This window comes from Cavia porcellus, unplaced genomic scaffold, assembly GCF_034190915.1.
Source record: "Cavia porcellus strain 051 isolate PalLab524CR breed Dunkin Hartley unplaced genomic scaffold, mCavPor4.1 scaffold_23, whole genome shotgun sequence".
NCBI lineage: Eukaryota > Metazoa > Chordata > Mammalia > Rodentia > Caviidae > Cavia > Cavia porcellus.
The window spans coordinates 39671017-39697185 of record NW_026947506.1 but is presented as its reverse complement, the minus strand read 5'-3'; the positions used below and the strand labels follow the sequence as shown (position 1 = coordinate 39697185).

Below are 26169 nucleotides of genomic sequence, written 5' to 3'. Positions count from 1 at the left end.
TTCACCATACCCACATCAAACCACTGAAAGCAACAGACAGCAAGGAGTGTTCTCAATGGACTGTACAGCAGATTGGTAACCCCTTAAAGTTAAAATTCACTAAAACATAGTTATATTATGCCAGTCATGAACTATTTTAGCTTTCTTGCTTTGATTTTAATAACATTGATGCCGACCTTGCATGGCCGCTTTGGTCCCCCTGTAAGCAAAAACAATTGTTAAGATCTTTGTATGGAAACCCCTGTGAATTTGGAGGGGGCTATATTACTAAAGCTAAAGACACCAACTAGGGGGGAATTATACATACAGTAGGAAACAAGGATCGAGATCCTTCCCACACAAATGATAAATTATATACATACAGTCTTTCAGACAGATTGTGGGGACAAGTTAACATTCCTTGTTGCTATACCCTCAGTTATACTCAAAGGTAGATGTGTATGTTAAAGCCCTGTGCGATACCTAACAAAGGCAGCCAGCCAGGGTCATGCCCTCAGAATTGTTCTTATTATTCAGAAATGCACTCCTCCTGCTATGACTGTGTACAAGAATGTATAGGCATAGATAGCAAAACTTACTTCACTGCTGAGCTTATGAGGACATAGGCTGGAAGTGTTGGAGGTGATTGGTCCACCAATCCAACAGTAATAGGAAGTTCAAAGTATGCTCAAGCCTCATGTCTCAGCATGGTTGGTAAATCAGTGTGCTGGAGCAGGGTGGCCCCTATACATGTGTCTGATGGGGGTGGCCCACAAGTTAAGATCAGAGAACTCATGGTTGAGGAACGAGTCAAGCAGCTAATAAAAATAATGTTTCCCCAGATACATTACCACCCCTTGATGCTGCCTAAATCACCAGGAGTTGATCTGGATGCTCAAACTTCTGATATTCTAGAGACCACTCATAAAGCCTTAAATGCTTCCAACCCAACTTTGGCTGATCAGGGCACAAGGCTCCTCCATGCCCCTTGCCATCCCCACCAGTGTTTCTCTGACTATGCTGGAGGAACAAGATTACTTAAATTGTAGTGCTGGTCCCCCCTTTAGAGAACAACCAGTAGGCTTCAAGGACTCTCTCTGTCTCCAAGGAGGTTTTCATAATGATACCTCCTACACTGACGTGGGGTTCATTGCATTTACTAATTGTAGTTCCATAGTTAACCAGAATACCTCCCTTTATCCCACCGAAGGACAAGTATTTATTTGTGGAGGAAATATGGCCTATACTTTTCTCCCAACTAACTGGACAGGGATATGTGTAACAGCTGTCTTGTTGCCTGATATAGAGATCCTACCCAGGGATAAGCCTGTCACCATTCCTAGTTTAGATTACATTACAGACTTCTCAAAGAGGGCAATTCAATTTATCTCTTTATTGGTAGAATATCAGGAGCCTTAGATATGGGGGCAGCAGGAGTAGGGGTTTCTGTCCAACTTTCCAACCAGATTGTTAGTAATGTGCAGGCATTATCTAGTACCATTCAGGTCACTCATTGGCTGAAGTAGTTCTCCAAAACAGAAGGGGACTAGACCCCCTAATGGCAGAACAAGGAGGGATCTGTGCGGCATTGCAGGAATGATGCTGCTTTTATGTAAATAAGTCCTGCATTGTCTGAGATAAAATCAAGAGACTACAGGAAGACCTAGTTAAAAAAAGGAGAAAGCTATTTAAAACCCTTTATGGAGTGTCTAAAATAGAATCCTGCCCTATCTCCTGCCCTTGCTTGGATCATTGTTAGGATTACTGCTCTTGGGCACAGTAGGTCCTTATATACTCAATAAAATAATTACATATGCCAGACAACAAATGCAAGCCATAAAGTTGATGTTACGCCAGCACACCTACAAGCCCGTACCTCAAAATCCTTAAAAAGGTCAAAGATTTGACCTCCATCACAACATCAGAGGGGAATGTTATAGGCTAGTTTTAACCCTTGCACCTCATTTCTGTTCTGTATGCGCCGCTCAGGCCCCCTCTTCCCTTCCTATTTTTCTAGGTTAAGTTTCAATTTCCTGAGAAAGCTGTAAAAGCCTTAGGTATCAGTTTCCTGTAATCCCCTCCATTACCCCTCATCCAGCTATCTGTAATAAAATGTGCTGTTCCTTAAGAAATGCTTAACTTCAAGGAAATTACAGTAAGTTCTATAAGGCCCAGATGCTATCTAACTGTGTCAGGAATTACAACATTCCTGTGGTATTTAGCTTTAAAAGTTTATCCTTCTGCTATGAGGCACACAGTCTCCAAATTGGCTCCTGGAGACTGTGATGCCAGGCCTGGCCTAAAATAAAGCCTTTGCTCCTCAAATTTTAATTTCTTGCTTCCTTGGGTTTTATTCCAGGGTCTGAGCTATCACAAATTTAACTAAAGTGCTAAGTGAACTTTCTGGAGCAAAAGCCATCTTTTGTAGCTTTCTTCCAATATCAGAGGCTGACTGTGTAATAAACATATCAGTTAGGATAATTTGTCCCTCTATTGAATCAGGATTTAAAGAAGTATGTTTTATCAATGCCTCTTGTAATCGATCTAAGAAGGCAGAGGGTGTTCATTACATTCTTGTTGAATAGCTGATAACTTAAAATAATTGAATGATTTAGTTCTCACTCTTCTTAAAAATTCAAGAACACACATCTGGAAATGTTTTCTAATCCAATCACCCCACTAAGGGGCTTTCATAGGGACTGCTTGTGCTCCAGTGGGAATTGGTAGTTCCTCTGACTGTTGATGTATTGGACTTCTAAAATTAACCATATAGTATTCATCTCCGCAGGCAATAGCATCCCATAATGCTACCTATCTCTCATTAGAAGTCAATGTTTGATTCAAGAGCAACATTACATCTTTCCAATCTAGTTCATATACCTGAGTAAGACCTCTAAAGACCTTAATGTACTTGTCAGGATCATTTGAAAATTTCCCAAGATCTAACTTTATTTGTTTTAGGTCACTAAGAGAGAAAGGTACATGAATTCTGGAAATTCTATGTCTTCCATGTACTTCCTATAAAGGATATTGCCCTTGAAGAGCTTGCTTAAACTAAGCTAAGGATGGGTATGGTTCTGTAAAGGCCTGGATTACCCCTGGTCTAGAAGCCTTATCCTCAAGGACGGAAGGGCAAGTTAAGAAACTTCAGGTTCTGTAAGGTGGGAGTAGGCTTAATTAAGGCTATTTTATCCTGAGGCTCCAAAGGTTCAGGAGGAATGATTTTAGGTTCTGAGATAGTATATGTGTTAAGGGGCTGAGGGATTAAGTTTTCCTGTATCTGACATTTACATTTATAATATAAATAAGGAGTGATAGGATTTTCAGCACAAGGAAAGAGAACAAAAATATCGAGAAACAGTAGCCTTTACTTTAAGGATGTGGAGAAGTGCTCCAAGGCCAAAGACAGCCAGGCATCTTCTGATCAGGATGTGGGATATGGGGACATATATATAACCTCTGACCAGGGTTTGCACTTAGGACGGGCACTGGTGACACACGAGCAGCTGATTGGGACTTTTTTTGTGCCACTGGTAGAAGGAAAAGGAAGTTGTCATAGGGGAAGGGGGAAGTGACCTCAAGGTAAACATCCCTTGGTCCCACCTCCCAATGCCATAAAATCATATGTAGGGCAAAATCCTTTCATTCCCATCTTTTTATTGTTAGGAAAAGGGCAAAGTCTCTGTCTTACTACATCCTGCTAAAAGAGGGGCAGCATATTGGAGTTTAGGAAGGTTGATGGGATGATGGTTGATGCCCACGTAGAAGCTGGTGCCAGGTGTTTTCGGCAGGACAAGTTCATCACTGGTGAGTGCTCACATGTTAGAGTTTGACTAAACAGCTGACGGTAGAGAGAACTAATGTAATTGTCATATAGAACAACATGAAGACGATCTCACACATGATGAGGGAGTCTTTGGGAAAAGCTGTTAAGAGTCCTGCTGTGAAAAAGATAATTAATTACTAAATATATGGAATTAGAAATCAAATTGGATAACAAAATATGACTTAGCCTGAGAGGTGTGGATATGAAACCTTGGTGAGACGGAGACATGTGGGCAATAAACGGTGAGATGACCACTCAAGATGGTTAGATTTAGGGCTTGGAGGGCACTGCTTGAGTGATGTGGAACTAGGATGGCAGTCCAGCAACTCTAACACTGTTGGGGTGGCCAAGAAGACCAGGTAGGAGCTGCTCCACCTTGGTTGTAGTCCTTTTGAGTGATCTGAGAAATAAATGCTGGACGATTATCTGACTGAATACTCTGAGATAGACCAAACTTTGGGATGATTTCCTGTAACAGCACTTTAGTAACTACATGAGCTGTCTCCCTGGTTGTGGGAAAGGCTTTTATCCATGCTGAAAAAGTACAAACAAAGGTGAAGAAGATAATTTGAGAGATTTGTGGCAGGGCATGTGTGTAAAATCTACCTGTCAGTACTGACCAGGATTGTGTCTGTGAAATTGATGAATTGGAAAGGAAGGGGGTGTGATGTGTCCCTGAGGAGAGGTTTTACTATAGAGATGACAAGTCTAAGTTGTTGAGACCTCTGAGTATCTGGGTCACTATGTATTAACACAAAGGAAAAAAGACATTTTTAAAGATCTGTAACTGTAAAGTGAGTGTTGGAGGGAGGGATATGAGAGAGCAGGGTATAAGAGTTTGGCACCAATGGGTGCATTGGGGCAATGCCATCACTGATTGCACCAAGGTTCTGCACTAGATGATAAGACCCATTAGATTGAGTACTGGGAGAATGGGAATATTATAAGGTGAATGGTAGATTTCAGAAAACCATTGTTTAAAAGGCTCTTAACTATAGGTGTAAGTCCCTGTAAATGTTTGGGAGCTATGGGATATTGGGGAAACACAAGGAAAAACTGAATGATCCCTGAGATGAATTACCAGGCATAGCATGGGTAGTGCAGGTAGGATTAGAGGTATCTCAAACTATGGGATCAACGAGAGAATAAGGGAGTCTGGAACCAAAATGAAATAAGCCCTGTCTGCAAAGGCTGCATAGATTGGCCATCAACAACCACTATAGAAACTGAGGACTTAATATAGCACCCTGAAAACTCAGGAAGCACACTATATATGGCCTCTATGTCCACAAGTACAGAGAATGTCTTACCTGAGACCTCCAGTGGGACTTGTGGCTCTTACAAGGACACCTTAATCGAGGGCTGTGGACCCTGAGCCCCATCAGTCTTCAGCAAGTCTTAGTAGATCAGTCAGTGAGGAATCCAGTAGTGATGAGATCTCCGATGAGGGAAAGGAGTTAGAGCATGGCTTACCCACTCTCTGGCAGCTAGCACAGTCGCTCTTCCAATGGCCCTTGAGATTGCAATAGGGGCAAGGCCCCAGAAGAATGTCTGATTTGGGGCACTCTCTTGCCCAATGCCCTTCTTTGTTATACTTGAAGCATGGTTCAGGAGGTGCTCAGACAGCTCCACCTTGTATCAGTTTACTTGTCTCAGCATTCCAAGTGTCACTGATAAAAATCAGATTGTTATTTTTCCTTTTGGTTTCTACCTCTGTTGTTGAAAACATGAAAAGCCATATTAAGAGGGTCTCCCTGTGGGGTTTGATGGCCAAGTTTAGCCTTTTGTCTAGGGACCTGGCCCACAGTGCAATGGATCTCTCTCCTCCACAATCACAAGACATCTGATTTAATCTTGGATATGTGTACAGCATTAAGTCTCAACAAGGCAAAGGCAAAGAATCAATTAAGTAGCAGGAGTCAAATAATACAATCAAAGGACATTTACAATTATAGCTTTAGCAAAGCCTTCCATTAAGAAGGAAAAGGATAAGGTCTACGGAATTTTAGGAACTGACATGTCATTTCTATGTCATACACACATTTAGATTGTACAATTGTATAAGTATCTCATGGTGTTAGAATGTCTAAGGCCATCTGATTTTGGAGGATGGCCTGCTTTACTAATTTTACCTTTTTATTTAGGAGAGAGATCAAGTGCAGTGTAATTTAATGCCAGTTGATTATAGTTAATTATGGCCCCAATATGCATCCTTTAATGATTTTTTTGGGAAAAGATCTGGTGGATCCCAGCAAAAGGAAATCCAAAAGAAATTTATAATTATCTCTTAATTTTAGTTGTTGAACATCCAGAAGATTGATAATAGTACAGTACAGTAGAGCCAGTAGAACATTAAATGGAAATATTATTTTGTATTGACCAAGGGTGTTTTAACATTTGAGCACTGAAGAAATTTGTGATATTGTTTGGACTGTTCACTAGTTAAGCATCTCCAAGTATAGCATATACATTACATAAATTTAAAAATCTTGCAACGACGACGAGGATGACGGCGCACAGGGGAGGGAGGGGCTGGGAGGTGGGCCGACACAGCGCGGGAAGCTGGAACTGCTTGTGGGGCGCGAGGATTAGAAGCCAATTTAGGAACACGGCTGGGTTTTGATTAGCCTCCAGGACCTGTTTTAAAAGTTTGTTATAGTTAGTATGCTTGTCCTGCTCTGGTACAGGTAGAGGCCCAGAGTCATTATCAGAAGTGTTTACCTTATGTCTGTGATCAGCTTCTTTTTGAGCTGCTTGCCACAGCTGATTCCGTTCTTCTGAGCTGAGAGTGGTATTTAGAATCACATCTTTAAAATGTAAATCATAAAAATTAGTAATAAATTTAAATTGCCTGATATAATTCTGTGGGTCAACAGAGAGGTTACCTAATTTAAGGGTAATCTGAGGTAGATCAGAAAGGGAAAAAGGCACATGGATGTTAACAAGTTCCTTGGGGCCAGCTTGCTCCCAAAGCGGTAACAGAGCCTGAGGAGAAGATTCTGGAGCAGAGGGCCATTGGGCAGCCATCCGTCCGGTAGGCGCATGTGAGCAATCATCTGTAGAGTAGCTACAGAGCTGCTGCTGGTCACCCTGGAAAACACAGGCAGATAGCGTCTCACTGTGTGCCTTGCAGTGAGAGGACTGCTGTCGGCAGCACAGTGAAGCATCATGTGCACTGCAACAGGGTGGCTGTTGCAGTTCACAAGAGGAGCCACAAGGGGGCACCCGTTGACAGTGAGGGTCCTGGGAACATGGTGGCATGTGACCCTCCTGAACATGGTGGTGCCATGCCACATGGCAGAGGGTTGCAACATGGCGACTGTTCCCGGCGCAAGCTGGAACAATCACGCGGCCTGCTGGAAGGGCATAGCGACCGAGACCTAGTATGGTAGGCGAGCAGTGAGAATGCTATAGGGGATAGAGAATTCTCGGGAGAAGTCAGAGACTGCAAGGAAGCGCTAACAGAGGGATTAGAGCTACTGGGAGAGTTATGGGTCCTGGAAGGCAGAGAGGGAGATGATCGCACAGCGGGAGGTATCTGCCACGGAGAGGGATTAGAGCTGCTGAGAGAATCAGGCATAGGGGGAGGAGAGAGCGGTCTGGTGGGAGGTAATGACAGGGAACCAGTTTGGGGGTAGGCAGGCGGCGGCCGTGAAACCACCAGAGGGCAGGACGGAAAAGTTTGCAGCACAGTAGACTTAGCTAAAAGTATCTGAGCGGGAGCACAAGACTTAATGAGAGATGGGCGTGTTCTCAGAATAAGAAAGGCTTGAATATAAGGGAGTTCTAATAACTTGTTGCCAGCTTGACAAAAATCATACAAGTTCCTGAGAATGCAGGGCTCAAATGTTCCTTGTTTGGGCCAATGCTTGCTGATAAGTGGGTAGGTTGGCCAGACCTCCTGGCAGTAAAAAGTGAGTTGTTTAGTTTTTATGGTACCTTTAATTTTTAGAGTACATAAATTGGAAATTAGGCATTGTAAAGGTGTCTTTTGGGAGTTAGAAAATACGTTCCCCATGACTGATTCAGGCAAGAAAAAAACCGGAGGTCCAGAACAAGTCGTCACTTATTTGTGGCACATGCGGCGGCCATGGTACCAAAAACTCGTAAATTCCAGTAGTCACTAAGAGATTTATGAGTGGAGGCTGTGTAGGGTCAGTAACAGTTTTGCCTGTGAAAGCGCAAGGCTTTAAGGGAAGTGAGGCGTTCTTCCAGTGTGGGCGGTCCCAAAAATCTCTGCTTTGGGCTATCTGAACCCAAAGAACGTGAGAGATTTTGTGGACACAGGTTTGCCCAGAAAGAACCCTGCCCTGGGCGGTCCTAAGGACGTGAAAATGCACAGACCCACGCAGATGGGGAGAACAGTTGACTGGGGCTGCCCAGTGCCAAAAGTTCCCTGGGAAGTGCTCCCCTGAAATCAATCTGGCCGATGCTGAGTGTAGGCGGCTGGCGACAGGGACGTCTTGGGAGAGGAAAAAGCTCAGGATTAATCCAGGATGTTATCTGGTTATCGGCTAGGGGACTCAACTGGGTGTGTGTCCCAGGAGTCAATCGCCTGCTGATCGAGTCACGGCACCAAATACTAGGATTATTTCCAAAAGATGAAAAATATTAACAAAAGATGAGAAATATAAAATAAAAAGTGGTCTTTATTCTGAGAACACGGAGAGAGATGACCGGCACCCCCACCGCAGGCGTCCGGTGATCTCTCCGGCGGACATGTGGCGTGGGGGCATGTAAATAGCCTTGGTTTGGGGTGGAACCTAAGGCGGGCATTAGGGATGTACAGGTAGCCCATTGGTCCTAGGTTTGGTGCCATATGTAAATTTCCAGGGGCGGGAAGATGGCATCACATGTAACTTCCTAGGGGCAGGGGAGATAGGGGCATCCTGCTTCTGGTTGTGCCTTTCCTGGCTACAGTGTCCTATCTGGGCCAAAACCCTTTCACTTAATACTTCTCTCTGTATTCCACTTTGGCTCTAGGGGGTAGGTAGGCCATGCATTCATGCAGAGAAATACCTATTGACTCTTTTTCAACATGGAAGGGTTGAACATCTTCCAGCACTTAAGCATGCATTCCAAAGAAGTAAGGGGCTTTGGTATTGTGTTGCCTATGTCTGTAATATAGAAGCAAGGCATAAGTATGAAACCTTTCTCTACCTGAGAATTGAACTCAGACCTTTCATGGAGCTACAAATTGAGCTACTTATCTATTCAAATAAAAGAGAATAAACAAGGGATCCTTCTTTATTCCTATTTGCCAAACAGTGCCTAGGTGTCCCTGGTTGATACTGTTCCTGAGCAAGGAGGCCTTCTGGAGAGAACAGAAGACAGATTCTGTCAGCCTACCCACCCTTGACCTGACCTGCATTCCTATCCTCCTAGTCAGCTCATGAACCTTGTTTCCATAAGGAATGCTTCAAGAAGGAAGCATAGCTTTGTAATAAACTACTTTGCTTATTGAAGAGAGCTACATTAAAAGGTGGAGGTAGGAATGTTTTTTTCTTTTCCTCTAGAGATATTTAGAACAATTGACGGGAAGAGTCCTGTCCTGTACACCGGGCAAAGGAGTCTCTAGGCATTTGTCTACCACTTAATTACCTAGGTAACCTTTCCTAGTAACTGATTAAGGCTTTACTTCATTTAAATTTCTATACCTTTGAAGGTTGCATGTTAAATTTTGTTTTTTATTTTAAAAAAAGATTAAGATAAAAGAGGACACAACAACACAGGTCAGAACAGAACAATTTAAGCAATATAGTGTTTCACCACAAGACAATCTGACATAACAGTAGCTACTATACTGTATCTTTCCTTGAAATATTTGAATATACATTCATATACTATAGTATCAAACATAAAATGACAGTGTAAAACCATTCAAGAGAATGAAAGTATTACAGGGTATTCAGAACCAACTAACAGAAAATGAACAATGGTTTCTATATTATCTCCTGGTCTATAAAATATTTGTTTATACTATTGCATATAATAAAATCCAATAAGATACAACATGATAAAACTGATGGAGACAGAAGAATAAAAGTTTGGTGGGACTTCAATATAAGATGATATTACATCACCACTAGCTATTATAAGGTCTTGTTTTCTTCAAAATAGCTGTTCATATCACCAGAGACAATAAAATCAAACAACCCAGAATAAAACCATTCTAATCAATCAATGGAAACATTACAAGGCTTCAAAGCAATATAATGGAGAATCATGATTACCACATACTTTTATGTATACTTACCATTTCTTACACTAGGGAAACTTTTTGGCATTTATACATGTGAGTTTGATTTATTTCACTTATGACTATGGTTTCAAATTGTATCCATTTATTTATAAACATCTCAATGTGATCCTTCTTTATAGCTGAGTAGTACTCCATTGTATAAAAATACCATAACATTTTTTTATTCATGCCTTTGTTGATGGACATGTAGGTTGTTTCCAAGATCTGGCTATTATAAATTATGCTGCTATAAACATGCATGCACATATTTCACTGTGGTATGATGTTTTCAGTTCTTCTGGGAATATGCCTAGAAGTGGAATAGCTGGGTCCAATGGGAATTCCAATCCCAGCTTTCTGAGAAATCTCCAGACTGATCTCCACAATGGTTGCACCAGTCTACACTCCCACCAACCATGCAGGAGAGTTCCTTTCTCCTCTGCAGTGTTTGTTGTTGGTAGTTTTCTTGATTCTGGCCATTCTTTCTGGAGTGAGGTGGAATCTCAGTGTTATTTTAATTTGCATTTCTCTAATGAGTAGAGATGATGAACATTTTTTCATGTATTTATTTGCCATTTGTAATTCTTCATCTGAGAATTGTGTATTCATCTCAGATGCCCATGTTTGGATTGCTTCCTTGAATTTTGGGGGTCTGATTTTTAAAAATTCTTTATATGTTTTAGACAAAAGTCCTTTGTCTGACAGACAATACACTAAGATTTTTTTTCCCCAGTTTGTAGGTGTTCTTTCCACTATGGTTAAATTTATAAATCTAGCAGTCTTAGTTTATAGTAGCAAAAGGCACATCAATTTCCTAGGCACACAGAAAAGAAAAGCCTATTTACCCTTAATTAATATATGTAAGACCAAATGTAAATCCTTTCTTACTACTTGCAGTGAAATGTAAACAATATCTCTGAAGGTGGAGGAAGGTAGTCTAAGTGATCTGAAAATCCACTGAAAAGTATGGAAATAAGATAGAAAAGTGGAGATTTTCAGTGGTCATGAGCAAATCTTCACTGAGGAACTTTGGGTGTCCACCAGAGAGTCATCCTGGCCAGGAACCCACAGTTCTTTGTTTCAATCGGCTTGGATAACCAGAGATGAGTCAGTCTCCACAAAGGAATCTAGGTATCTGTCTGGTCAACATTCCATCCACTCCGTTGGCCACTGGCTCAATAGGGACTCACCAAACAGATGCTGGGGAACTTGTCCTCTGCCTTTTGAGGGTGGCAGCTGCTATAAGAGTGATTCATTAGCTGGCAGAGTAACCACTGTTTGTCAAAATTCTATAAGAGATAGTTAAAAGCCTGAGCAAGATTAGTGCCCACTACTCTAGGCATTTACATAAACATTTGCATTTACAATGAAGGTATTAAAGTCCACAACATGAGAGATTGGAGAGCCTCTTTATGCTAATATGTTTAGGTCCCACCTGTGTTGCTTTTGGGGATAGCTTCTTCCTCTGTCACATGCAAGCCAGGTCTCCCCACTGAGTCTCAAGTTTAATCTGCAAAGGAGATTTGCCCAGAACACTAACCTGGGACATGGTTATTATGTGCGTTCTCCTGGACAGACACAATGCCGATCAATGTCTCATATGACCCAGTGATGGGGTATGTGCCTTTCATCTACGATGACTTCCCTGTCTTCAGCATTAGCAAATGCTCATTTTCAATGGCCTTAACTAAGAAACAAAAGATTTGAATAGTCTAGAGTTCTTTCTGACTTTACATGCCTCTATAAGGAAAGTAGAAAGTGGGAAATGGGTAGATGACAAAGGTGAGACACTGAGGCAGAAAAGGCCTGACATTTCCTCTGGAGTACAGAGGAGGATCAGAGCCAGTCTGTCTCTGTGAAACCTGTCCTCCATGTCTTAAGACCAGCCACCAGCCTAGTGCTGCTTAAATGGGGGAGTCTCAGGTTTTGTAGGCATGTATATTTTATAACAATGAGCTAGATTTTCATTTAAGAGAATATTTTGCAGAACTTTATATTTAAGCCGGTCAGAGGTTTTCTAAAGTCTTTCTCTAGTGCTGTTGTCTAAATATAGTCAAGCAAGGAGTACCACTAACTTTATCAACCAATTTAAATTTAACTTGTACAAGAACAAATAATAATATACCATTAAAGAAATAGAACTTATAAATTTAACTTAGACCTATATTATTTTAATAAAACTATATGAGACAAAGCAGTTAAAAACAATGGGCAAATAGTAAGCAATTATCACAAGTAGTTATAAACAACTGGCAAAGACAAGGCAAAATTTAAGCATAAAAATTTGTTACCTAAATGACTCCCAATCCAGAGTGTATGAAGCAAAAGCAAACTCTTACCTCTGTCCAGTGATCTCAGTGGGACCTCCATATGATATAGGGGAATGAAACTCCCAACCTACTGTGTCCACGAGCTTGTGTTCTCTAAAATCAAGGAATGAATTTTAGCAATAACGGAGGTGAAGAGTAGAATATATTCATTGAGAGAAAGAAAGCTTCTGTCAGAGAGAGAGAGAGACTGAAGGGGACCCAATTAGGTTGCCTAGGGTTCTGTCTTTTCTACCGACTTTTAAGGAGGAAAACCATGGGATTAAGGCAGCAGGAGAGTGGGAACTCACAAAGCAGATAGGCATAAGGTGGGACATAACTATAGTTAGCCAGAAGATCAATACTTCATGTAAAATTGATTACATTAGGGACAAATGGGAAAGCAAGTCACATAGGAAGTGGGCATTCTTGGAGCTGTGACCTTTACCCTAAAAGGATGGGATAGGGATTCCAGAGTGATGGGGAACTAATTAGAATACCAGTCTTTAGGATGTACATGCATTAGGCTGATCCTTTATCTTGAGGCCTGGCCCACAGCAGGAGGTGTCTGTCTCCTCCAGAGTTGCAAACTATGTGGACTTCTGCCCTGGTTCTTTGAGGACCTAGTCCTGCCTCTCTGACTATAATATTTCAGATTAACTTGGCTGCCTGCAACATGTGTCTGTCTGTCTGTCTGTCTGTCTGTCTGTCTGTCTCTCTGTCTCTCTCTCTGGTGCTGGTATTGAACCCAAGGCCTGTGCACACTAAGCACCTGCTCTTCATCCCTGAGCTATGTCCTCAGCTGCTAGACACCTAATCTTAGGGTCAAAAACTCGAGGAATCCCCAGAAAAGTTACCAAAAAGAGGTCATGATCTAGACATGTCATTTTTTAAAGATTTTAAAAAACAGGTAAGGAGAAAGTGTCAAGTTTCCTCCAAAGGAATGAGGTCCCTGACAGCTGATATATATCTAACAGTTGAAGAGGCCAGAAGAAAGTAGAATGATGTTTACCTCCAAAGTGATAGATTTTGGCACGGAAGGGAACCATCCAATAGGATTTTAGCACAGCTGAAAAGGTAAGTATGAAACAAAAGTTACCTTTATTTTAAGAACGTGAGGAGAGACCCCATGACCATCCGGGATCTGGCATTCTCTCCGCCAGATATGTGGTGTGGGGGCATACATGGAGGTTAGGTTTAGGGTGTTGCCTAAGGGGCATTAGTGATGCACAGGAGGCCCATCGGTATTCATTTGGTGCCACAGGTAAATTGCCTAAGGGCAGGAAAGCTGACCTCAAGATAGAGCCCCTTGGTTCCACCTCCCTACTACAGTGTCCCGTCTAGGGAAAAAGTTTCTGCTGTCATTTTCTTGTGGTCCAGCCATGACAAATGTTTTCTTTCAGATCCAGACATATGCTTAGATATGTGTCACAAATTTCTTCAGCGTTCAAATGTTAAAATGCTAATGGTTGATAGCCATTTAATGTTCTATGTTAAGCTTACTGCTGCCTGTATTATACCAAACTCTTAGATGTTTAACAACTGAAATTAAAAGGTAATTATAAATTCCTTTTGCTGGAAACCACTGGATCTTTTCCAGAAAAAAGGTTATGTGATGCAAAACCACAAGACTAACACTTAAACAGAGGCCAGGCTTGAGCCTTTCCAGCCTGTCTGCCTGCCCTGGCTCTGCCCTCTGCCAAGCCATAATTCACTGTATTCAACTGAGGTTAAGTGACATCGTAGCTGATCTCTCTCCTTAATACAAAGGTAAAAATTAATAAAACAGGCCATACTCCAAAAATCAGATGGCTTTAGACATTTTAATAACATAAAGAAATACTTATATATGACATAAGTGACATATCAGTTTCTAAAATTCCCTACACTTTGTTCTCCTTATGGGAAGCCATTACTAAAGTTATAAATACCCTGTTGATTGTATTATTTGACTCCTGAATACTTACTTAATTCTACAGACACCTTCTACTGTAGACCAGATCCCAAGACAACAGGCTAAACTTGGCCCTCAAACCCCACAGAGACCTTCTTACTATGTCTTTTCTTGTTTTCAACCACAGAAATAAAAAATAACAATCTGATCTTTTAGTAGTAACACTTGGAGTTCTAAGACAGGTAAACGGACACAGGGTGGAGCTGTCTGAGCCCCTCCACCCTGGACCATGCCTCAAAGCAGCAGAAGGACATTGGGCAAGAGAGTGCCCCATCTTAGCATTCCTTTGAAAAGTTACCCCAGGGTTATTGGACTGTCCTAGCCACCAGAGAGTGGGTAAGCCATCCTAACTTTTAGCCCTCACAGGAAATGCCAACACTTCCAGATTCATCGCTGACAGATCTGCTAAACTTGCTGCTAAAGTCTGACAGGGCTCAGGGCCCAAAGCTCCCATTAGGGTGTCCATCTCAGAGTCCCAAATCCCACTAGAAGTCTCAGGTAAGACATTCTCTATACTTGTGGACATAGAGGCCATGTATAAGTTTCTTCCTGAGCTTCCAGGCTGCTATATTGAGTCCTCAGTCTCTATAGGGGCTATTGATGGCCAACCCATGCAGCCTATACAAACAGGGCCTATTTTGTGCAGATTCCAGACTGCTTCTTCTCTGTCTGACCCTTCAATTTTTCCTTGTGTTCCTCAATATCCCATGGCTTCCAAACATTTACAAGGACTTAAACCTATAGTTAAGTGCCTTTTAGACAATGGTTTTCTTAAACCTACCCATTCAGCTTATAATACTTCTATTCTCCTGGTACTCAAGCCTGATGGGTCTTGCCCTCTACTACAAGATCTTGAGATACTCAATAGTGCTGTTGTTACCCCAGTCCACCCAGTGATGCCAAACCCTTATACCACGCTCTCAAATCCTGCCCTCCACCACTCACTTTACAGTTCTAAATCTTAAAAATACCTTTTTATTCCTTTGTGTTTATGCAGACTGACCCAGACACTGAGGCCTCAAAAGCTTACACCTGTTATCGCTAATAAACCTCTCCTCAGAGATATACAGCACCCCCTTCCGTTCTTATTCACCAATTTCTCAGACAACCCTGGTCAAGATTAACAGATAAATTTTATCTTCTCACCTTTGTTTATACTTTTTCAGGATACATAAAGGCCTTTCCCACAACCAGGGAGACTGCTGATATACATACTAAAGTCCTGTTACAACAAATCATCACAAGGACTACAACCAAGTTAGAGCAGCCCAAACCTGTTCTTCTTGGCAACCTCAGCAGTGGTCAAAGTTGCTAGACTGTCATCCTAGTTTCACATCACTCAGGCTAAGTGGTGCCCTTCCAGCCCTCGATCTAACCATCTTTTGCCCACTCGTCTTCACCTCACCAAGGCCTCACAGCCACAGCTCTCAGGCTGTCAATTTTGATATCCAATTTGGTTCCTAATTTCTTATGCTTTTTACAGCAGAACTCTCAACAGTCTTTCCTAAAGACTCCCACATCATGCATACCAGAGACAAGCCTCACCTACTTACCCTCTTAACTTTTACCCTTTCAGATGGGGGAATAATCACCTCTGATAACCCCACACTTATTTTTCAGAATTTTACCTTACCGTGGCAATGATTCTACCTCAACATAGTCCTGATAAAATGACATATCCAAATCAAAGGCACCTTTCCTTCTACCTCACTTGGGTCCTTAAATATGATAGTGCCATGCCTCCTCATAACATCTTGTCTCTTTGTTTTTCCAGTCTAACATACAGGCATTCACCGTGAAAAAGTTGTCCTGGTTAAAACACCTGGCACCAGCTTACTACATGGGTGTCAACTGTCATCTCGTTGAGACTCCTAAACCCCAGTACAGTGCCCCCTTTCAGCAAGAATCAGTAAAAGAAAGAAAATCTTCGCCCTTTTTCCTAATAATCAAAAGACAGGAATGAAAGGATTTTTCCCCACATGGGACACGGTAGCCTGGGAGGCCAAACCAAGGGCTCTATCTTGAGGTCAGCTTTCCCGCCCCTAGGCAATTTACCTGTGGCACAAAATGAATACCAGTTGGCTACCTGTGCATCACTAATGCCCCTTAGGTACCAACTCAAACCTAAGCTACATGTGTGCCCCCACACCACATGCCTTGCAGAGAGAATGCCAGACCCCGGGGAGTCATGGAGTCACTCCCCACAGTCTTAAAATAAAGGTCTCTTTTATTTCATACTTCTTATCTTTTCAGCCACACCAAAATCCTATCGGATGGTACCGTTCCACGCTGAAAATTCTATCACAAAGTTCTACACCCTGCACAAATATTTTTGCAGAACAAAGTTATATTATTTTGCTCAGGTTGTCATAAAAAACACCATAAACTGGGTGGTTCAAGCAACAAAAATATAATCAGGTGTACACATCCATAACTGCAGCTCTGAAAGGCTAAGAGAGGAGGATCTCAAATTCACACCAGGATGTGCAATTAGGAATTTATGGAGGCTCTGTTTCCAAAACAATAAAGCTGGTGTGGTTGACAATGCCTGTCATCCCAGCACTTGGGAGACAGAGACAGAAAGAACATCGCAAGTTCATGGTCAGTTTGGGCTACATCACAAGATCTTGTTTCAGAAAATAAGTAAATAATAAATTTAAAAGCTCAGTTAAGATGGTCCTCAATTCAATCCTTAGAACCACAAGACGAAGGTAACAAAAACTGAGACCTATCTGCAGGGTACTGCTCTTTTAAGATTATTAATGTAAATCCTTTGTAAAGGGCTGAGCAAGTGAGGGAGGCTGGGCATTGGATCCCAGCCTAGGCTGCCCTCTGGCGGTAGCAGGAATGTGTGCAAGTAGTGAGGCAAAAGCTACCCAGGGCCAGAAGTTCTTTCTGTGAGATTTAGAAAAACTCACAGACATATGATTTTAAACATGGGATGGGGTCTACAGATGTGTATGTTCTCTTCTAAGACTCCATACTCTAAGTCAAAGGAAGCATAAGGCACCATGGCCACCAGGCATTGGACAGCTAAGCTTCGTATACTGAAATCTCTGTCCCAAAACGAAAATGAAGTGAAATACACCATTGACAAGCTCTTTTTCTCTGTCTACAGATCTTGTACTTCAGGATCTCTTGGACTGAAAGCACCGCCCCTCTGCCCCCAGCACCCCGTCCTGCAAACAAATCCTCCGGATTTCTCTCTAGGACACTTGTCAAGCAGACTCATCTTTTGTATTGGCCTCTGACTCCGGGACATAAAAGGGACATTTTGGCCTCCACAATGCCAAGACCTCCACCTACCACCTGAGGGGTCTTACCCAGACCAGTTACACCCTGGGAGGCTACCTAGAGGCTGTCCTTGTGGCCAGGGACCACGAGGGCAGACCCAAGACTCACGGTGGAGATCTGTTTAGGGCACAGCTGCTGGGTCCCTCTCTGCATAGTGGGGTCCTTGGGGATGTCCGGGACCTGGAGAACGGCATATACCTCCTGTCCTTTCCCCTGCTTTGGGCCGGGATGGCCCAGGTGCAAGTGCGGCTGATCCACTCCAGGGAGGCAGTTGAAGTTCTACGGAGAATCTGGAGAGAAGAAGGGGCCACAGTCGATTTCACAGGCTATTTCCGAGGACCCAGAGGATATGAAGAAAACATGACTTGAAATACGAACCTCTTGTTGTTTGGGGAGAAAGAGGATATCTGTTACTACAAGGATGAAGATTCTGGTGAACTCTGGTTCTGTGCCCAGCCCCAGACCCTGTCCTGTGACTCACTGGTAGGACATTCAGCTGGACGATACTGGAAAGTGACCACACCATACGAAGATGCCCTGCTGGCATGGTAGGAATGTCATGTCTGCAAAATTGTCATGTGGTTGGTTATTTATTTATTTATTGGAGTACTAGGAATTGAATTGAAGATCTTCACACTGAACTACAACCCTAACTCTTTTATTTTTGTACTAAGGACTGCAGTCACCACTTTATGCTTGCCAGGCAGGTGTTTGTGCCACTGAGCTAAATCCCTGGCCCAACCCTAATTTTTTTAAAAAAATTTTATTTTGAGATAGAGTATTGCTAAGTTGCTAGGTTGCCCATGCTGGGCTGAAACTTGACTTCTGCCTCAGCCTTTCAGCAGGCTGGAATTATAGACTTGTTCCACCATGACCAACAGTTTTTCCTTTAATTTCCAGCAAGTGGATTCCTATACATTAGAGGGCCCCATATGTCACAAAGACACACACAAAAAGCCTTTTATGAGTCACAGTTACATCTCGTATGCAGGATTCAAACCATACTACTCTGAGCAGCATTGCTCAGGCCACAGGAAAATACTGTTCCACATTTTCACCTTGTGTCCTAAAATCAGAAATCCTGAGGCTTGTGTGGTGTAACCCTACAGATACATAGACATTGTTTTATATTGTGACAGTAGACTGAGTTGGAGAAGATTTCAGGCAAGAGAAAGAATGAATTAACTAAGCTGTCACTCGTTATTCTCAGATTCTTAACTAAAGAGACTCACTTCCCGGGAAAGAGAAGGAAAGAAACCTGGTATCATCAGAATACCTAAGCCATCCCTGACTCATGGTCTCCATGAATAATAATAACAATAATAATATTATTATTATTATCAATATTATTATTTTGGTCCTTTTTTAGACAAGGTTTTGTTATGCAATTCAGGCTGATCTTGAACTCACTTTGCAGCCCAGGCTGGTCTCAGACTTCTAAAGCTCCTCCTGCCTCAGCCCCCTAAGTGCTGGGATTACAGGTGTGCACCACCACCCCAGCTTCTGTGGTTATCCTGACTGAACTCCTATGCTCATCATTCATCTCTTTGTATGTATGAAACACTTTCTGAGCACCTATAGCAGGCGTTATGTTTTGATCTAAAGTGGATGCAGAGGCTTGTGTCTTTGGAAGGCAATTGGATCATGGGGGTTCTGATTCATCCACTGCCTCGTTGGGGTGGATCACTGGGGGAGCGACCTGGAATGGTGCGTTCTCATCCTAGATTCTTCCTTCTCTCCGTCTCGCTCCCTGGCTGCCATGGGCTGAGCACCGTTTTTCCACTGTGCTCCTTTGCCATCCTTTTTCTGCCCTGGAGTCAGCTGACTGAGAGCTGAAACCGTAAGCCCAACTGAAGCTCTCCTTCTCTAAATTGAGGGTGTTGCATATTGTGTCTCACTGACAAGAAAGACAAGCTCTGGCTGTACATAATAGCATCCCTGCTTTCTTCAAGTGTTCATGATGGCTCACGGATGATGTGCAATGTTTGACCACGGTCAGTAGGCAAACCTTTGTCTCAATGCAGGAGGCACTGAGCACGCAATGGGGGGGTAACGTCCAGCGTCTCTGGAGCTAGATTGCTTGAGTCTGAAGCCTTACTGCTCTGGTACTGTTCGTCAGTTGCTATTTATATCATCTCTAATTACTCAAGGTTAAGTAAATTAACATTTCTGCATCTTAGTGTCTTTCCCTCTCCTTTGTAAAGGAGATGATAACAATACCGATGTTGTAGCCCTTGTGGTAGGAAACAAATGAGCTAAGGTATGCAAAGTGCTTAGAATGCAATGGTAAGCAGCCAGCTTTGTCAGCTTTTCCAGTTGCCTTTGAGCACCACCCTCCTCTGTTCAGGACGCTGTCCTTGGTGCTGGAGGCCCGGGGCTAGGAGAAGGCTGGGAGGCGGCCCAGCTCTGTAGCAGCTAATAGGCAGTTATCAGATGGCCACAGGAGTGACGAATATGCACTGGACGTGAATTTGTGATCCGAAAGCCAATTGTTTTCTTGATGTCAACTGTTACCCAATTCTGAAGACTCTGCGGTGGCAAAGTAAGAGGCAAAGGGATCGGTCGCCTACGGCCCTGCAAAGAACCACCTCAATCTCAGGAGTCCTTCCTTGGTCCTCTGTTCACACTGGTCTTCTCAAAGTACCCTCTGTCCAGTCCTATGTGGTTCAGAGGGCTCTTGGTGGACAGGTATTCTCTGTGGACCTCTTAATTTTTCATATGACAAGAGGAAGGGATGGTAAATAAGAAAAACAATCTGTAAGTTATACAGAATATTAAGAGACATATGACATAGAAAGTTAAAAATATAAAGGACAAGCCAGGTATGCTGGTACACATCTATAATCCCTGTGTTCTGAGAGGCTGAGGCAGCCAGACTGCAAGTTTCTGAGCAAATCAGCCTGAGAAAATCAATGACTTGTGAGAGTGTGTCTCAAAATTTAAAGACAATTTGAAAGGGCCAAAGACATAACTCACATAAAGGCCCTGGGTTCAATCCCCGGGACTGGGACCAAAAAAAGGAAGCAAAATTAAGAATGAGTGTTACTGGTTCAGGTTAAGGAGGAAGCCTGCAGACCTGGAACTTGGAGGTTCCTCAGCAACTAGGCAAGAAATGAGATGCTTTAGACTCAAGTTGCAGTAGCACACGTATAGCTAAAATGGTCCATTTTTATATATATTCTAAAGGCAGAAACCACCGAATTACCTGAGAGACAACATGTAGAATGTGTCAAAGAGAGAGAGAGAAGGAGGAAGAAGGAAGAAGAAGAGGAGAGAGACAGACTCAGGGACAGGGAGAGAGAGAGATTTAGGACTTACAGATGGTTACATCTGTCTACCTGGAAGGATGGAGTTGTCATCAGCCGAAATGGGGCAAACTATCGGCAAAGCAGGTGGGAGTGGAGACTGGGGGATCTAGGCTTGATCGTGTGTATTAGACATTGTGGAGAGATGCTGAGCAGACTCTCAGATACAAAAATCTATAAATTAGGCAGAGGAGGCGGAACTAGCAAGAAAAATGTGGAGGTCAGGAGGCGCAGTGAAACCACCAAAGGAACAAATGTAACTGTAGAACATGACCGAGGTCTGACTCTATGTGCTCCAAATAAAGAGGGAGAATTATTTAAAACAACAACAGGAGAGTGAAGTGGAAAGCAGGAAACTCAACTGGAGTGGGCTTAGTGAAAGGAGGAGAGTCAGCACTTCTCACAGAAGGCTCCAGGCATCTTTTTTGTATCATGTGCGTGAGTTATTGTTGTTGCTGCTGCTGCTGCTCTTTTTAGAGACAGGGCCTCACTATGAAGTTCAAGCTGGCGTTAAACTCACTGTGATGCCCAGTGACTAAGGGACACCACTTATAGCCCAGAGCCTGTTAAAAGTATTCAAACTCGCCAGTCTTAGACCTTCTCAGCTGTTTCCTCTGTTTCCTCTTTGAGAGGACTTCAATAAGGACCTTGCTCATGCTTTTTCTTCTGCTCCTCTGTCCCTAGTGCTTCCCTCTGTTGCCTTGTTTGGCATGCAGTGTCCTTTCCTCTTGGGAACTACAAGTCACAACTGTCTTTTTATAAGAATTATCTTCTGTTCTGTTGGCTTTGCCTCACGTGCATAAAACTTAAGTCCTTGCTGTGCAGTGAACGGTGGCCTTGAACCACTGTGTAGCCCAGGCTGGCCTAAAATTCATGACAGTCCCCTTGCTTTAGCCTCCCGAGTGCTGGGATTGCAGGTGTGTGCCAACACACTTGGCCTCCTGGATATGTTTTAAACAATTCTGCTTTGTGCACTCATGAAGGAAATAAATGCTGGAACGTTAAGTAGCTTCCCAACTCATCTTCTGCCTCCAAGCCTGTCTTCAAGGTTTCTGTAGATGGGAAAGTAGCCTTTGAATTTGAGAACCTCCTTTCTTCCAAAGACCCCTATTGCCTCAATCTGAGTTCTGCTCACACACTTCTGGTTGGTTTCTCTTTAGGAACCTGACAGACCAGGTCCTCCCGCAGGGTATTGGCCCAGTCCATGTATCCAAGAAAAGGAACAGGAAGCTGGGTAAGTGGCACTGGGACTTGAAGAAAGGGCAGTACTCATTTCATGACTAAACAGTCTCTTGTACCCAGTGATTGCTCTGTTGCAGTTCTGCCTCCTGAACAGCCGTGCTACCCTGGGATCCCAGTCCCAAAGCCCTCTGGCTTCTACCATGGAAATGTCTGGTACTCGCTGGCCTGCTCCAGCCGCTCCTTCCCCACAGCAGAGAGCATCGTGGGCTGCCTGGCTGGCCACATCGTCCACATGATGGGGGACTCCACGCTTCGGCAGTGGTGGGAGTATCTGCGTGATACCGTGCCCTGTGAGTACTGCGAGTATTCCAGTCCCCCACCAGAACAACTCAGAGAGGAAGAGGAGAGCGAGGGCTGAAAGAAGGCAGAAAATTACATCCATGGGGCAGAATTGGCTTTCATGAGAGTGACAGGATTTGGGGCAGGGAGAGGCTGGGAAACATGGTGCTCAGAGTCCTCATCATCTCAGCCATGAAGTTTCAGATTAGGGAGCTCATAATTATAAGATGGCAGGTGTGTATACAGCTGTGGCTGGAAAGGAGGATTTGTTGGGGGGATACTGAAGAGATGGAGTTGGAATTTAAGGGAAAATGCAGAGAAATCAAGCTTTGGAGGTTAATGTTTAAGGTAGCATTTTCATGTTTGGGGGCAGATTGCAAAGAAAGAGAAAGGACAATGGTAAAGTGAGGCTACACTGGTAAAGAAATAGTGTCCAGAGTGAAGGAAGATGCTGGAGAAAGCAATGGTGACTGCTGACTGATTGGTTTGGAGTGAAAGGAGGTGACTGACTGACGCTGCACAACCATAAAGTGGGCTCAGAATGGTGTCACTGGGGTACTGGGATGGCAGCATGGCAAAGGAGTGCATGAAGACAGTCTATCTACTGCACACTCCCTCCCGCCGGGTTCAAGAGGTGGGAGAGGGCTTCTCAGTGAACCAGTGGAGGAGGTATTTGAGGACATGGGACTGATGTTGAAATGAGATGGTTGAGCTTCAGACAGAGTTTTGATACTTATTCCTTTGGGAACAAAAGATACAGTGGCAAGAGCGTCCTACAAACTGAGTTTCTACCTCTCATAAAGCAGAGTTTAGAGCAAATCCCACAATATGACATAGCATGGATTAAGGCAGAGGTCTTATCGGTAAAAGAGCTATCCTGAGAGCTGAGGATGAGAAAGACAAGAAAGGAAACGAGCACTCAACTCCCTTCTCTGTCCTCCCATCACCCGACAGAAAGAGCAGTGTGTGGGCCCCACAGGGTAAGTCTATTCTCATAGAGGGGAAACTTTTCTCCTGCACTACCACACTGCTTGTCCTGCTCCTTTTTGGAGATAGCATCTGACTATGCTGTTCAAGCTGGTCTTGAACTCGTTTTTTAGCCCACATTGGCCTCACAGTTACAGCAATCCTTCTGCCTCAGCCTCCTGAGTGCTTGGAGTACATCAGGCTTCTCCATTCCTACCTACAAGTGTGAAAACAGCCTGTCAGGGGATTTCCCAGTACAAAATAGTCTAGAGGTGGCCATCTGTGTTTACAGGAGTTTTCCCGAAACCAGCTGCCCCATTTTGGGCTATTGCGTTGTTGTCTACTTTCTTTCCATGGGACTAAAGCCTCCAGCCTCCCAGTGTGGATGCAGCTCCTCTTTCTGGTAGGAAGGGAAGACTGGTATTTCAATATTGAAGCAATGCCAAGCAGGCTAGTAGGTGGCACATGTTTGTAATCCCAGCACTGGGAGACTGAGGCAGGAGTATCGCTGCAAGGTTGAGACCAGCCTGAGCTACATACTGAGTTCAAGAGCAGTCTGGACATAGTGATGCCATGTCTCAAAAACAAGCAATGAAAAAAAATGAGTAACCTGGTGGAGTCACTTTTGAACAATTCTTCTCATGGACTGGATTAGTTTCCCAAGAAAGAGATGTTTCTAAAGATAAACAGAAGCCCAAGACAGTAGGTTGGCAAAATCAGAGCCTCTCTGCATGATATGCAGCCTTGCTGTGAATCAATAACATTCCTCTTGGGGCCAACATGATCTTATAACACGTGGGAGAACATTAATGCAGCAAATCTGTGCAAAGAGGGGGCCTCCTCTAGTGTGGGAGAGAACAGGCTGGATCTCAGGTGCCACTAGTGTCCTAACCTGGCCACCATGGCACAAGAACACAAACTTGATGATGAGTTTCTAGCTTGGATGTATCCCATCCAGTGGGTGACTGAAGGAAGCCAATGGGTGAACCTGAGTTGGATGGCTCAGTCAGCAGATTGCAAAGAGTAACAACTAAGAAAGGAGAGTTTGTACAGGACAATGAATGAGACAAAATGCTGGCAGCTGGGAGGCTGAGGACCAAAGAAAAGCCTTCTCACTGGGGATCCAGGAGTCATGGACAATATCCTAGATTAGGGAGCGGATCCCCTGGCCACAGTATGTTCATATGCAAACAAAGAGATGCTAGAGCATTTTTGTATTTTCAATTGAGGAAATATTACCCAATATCAACTCCTGATCCTCACTCTCATCTCCCAACAGCGCTGAAGCCTGTGGATCTCCATGCCACATATCATGCGGGGCCCCTGATGGCTGTGGACACCATTATGGGCATAGTGCTACACTGGCGGGCCCACAGCTGGCCCCTGCGCACTCTCCGCACACAAGGGGCCTCCCTGCACTCAGTGGTCAGGGAGCTGACAGGCCTGGCAGGGGGTCCCCACACCGTGGTTGTGCTGGGCTTGGGAGCCCACTTCCCCACCTTCCCCCCCTCCATATTTGTGCAACGTCTGGCAGGGATTCGGGCAGCTGTGATGGCCCTGCTGTTCCGGGCACCCAGTACTCTTGTGGTCATCAAACTAGCCAATACTGGCTACAAGTCTGTGTATGGCAGTCACTGGCTCACCCTGCAGGTGAACCGCCTGCTTCGAGCTGCCTTTTCTGATCTCCGCGTGGCCTTTGTTGATGCCTGGGAAATGACTTCCAGCCTGGCCCTGCCAGACAACATCCACCCAGTGAAGCTCATTGTCAGCAATGAGGTGGACCTACTCCTCTCCTTCATCTGTCCCACCTAAGCGCTCCGGGTGCCCTGGGACTGCGATCACAGCTTGCCTGGGGCCTGGCCACAGGTCCTGGGAAGAGGAAGGATGGAACAGTGACTGTGAAAAGAGGAGGACTCAGGGTTTACCACCTCGCTAAATTCTCAACATTTGGGTGACCATCTTTTCCTCAACCTGTCTTGCAGTACATCAATAAATCTGTAATTTGTTATATAAACGAGCGCATACTTTACATGCATTCTTGTAAATTCCCTTCTTTGTTTTTACAATTTTCTTCATAGGCGTTTAACTCCTACAGTCAAGAGAGAAGGAAGCCTGGTTACTGTAAATCAAACATTGCATATTGTAATCCAAATAATATAATCCCTTTTCTCATCTTCACAGCTCAAGGAATTGTATACTTGTAATTGTATTGAATGAAATGTTATTGGAATTCTGTCACGTTAATACCAATATACCACCTCCAGGGCAACCCATGGTGAGAATAGACATTAAGACATATGTCTGTCAATTATGGGCAGCCAAAGTTCCAGAGTCCAGTCCAGGTGAGGATACATGAAAGAAGGTCTTGATCCAAGGCCTCACCCATGACTTATTATCTCATCAAGAAGAGAGTGGCTCAAGAATGAGTGAGACTCAGGAATTATGTGAGAAATGTGAGCTGAACTGGCCAGGTGGATAGCAAGTGCCTCTGCAATACATAGGGAAAAGTGTGCAGGAAGACTGATTTGCAGAACTCGATTGAGGTAGCATTTGGATGATTTAGGAGACTGTTGCTTCAGTTTCTGATATGTGAGCTTTTGTGACCTGGGAAGTCCTATTTTCTTATCTTGTGTCAACACAGTTGACATTCCCGGAACTATATGGCTCTGCCATCCTGCTGTGCTCAACCATTTCTGGGAAAACTGTGAGGAAACAGGAAACTGTGCAATTATGAATCATAACCTTAGCTAGTCTTATTTGCACTGCTGAGAGCCAAT

General features: G+C 43.6%; 1 pseudogene; it reads left to right on the top strand.

The window, feature by feature from the left end:
- Positions 1 to 25355, top strand: part of LOC100717650 (NXPE family member 3-like) — a 39642-nt pseudogene extending 14287 nt beyond the window's left edge.
- Positions 25356 to 26169: the final 814 nt, after the last annotated feature.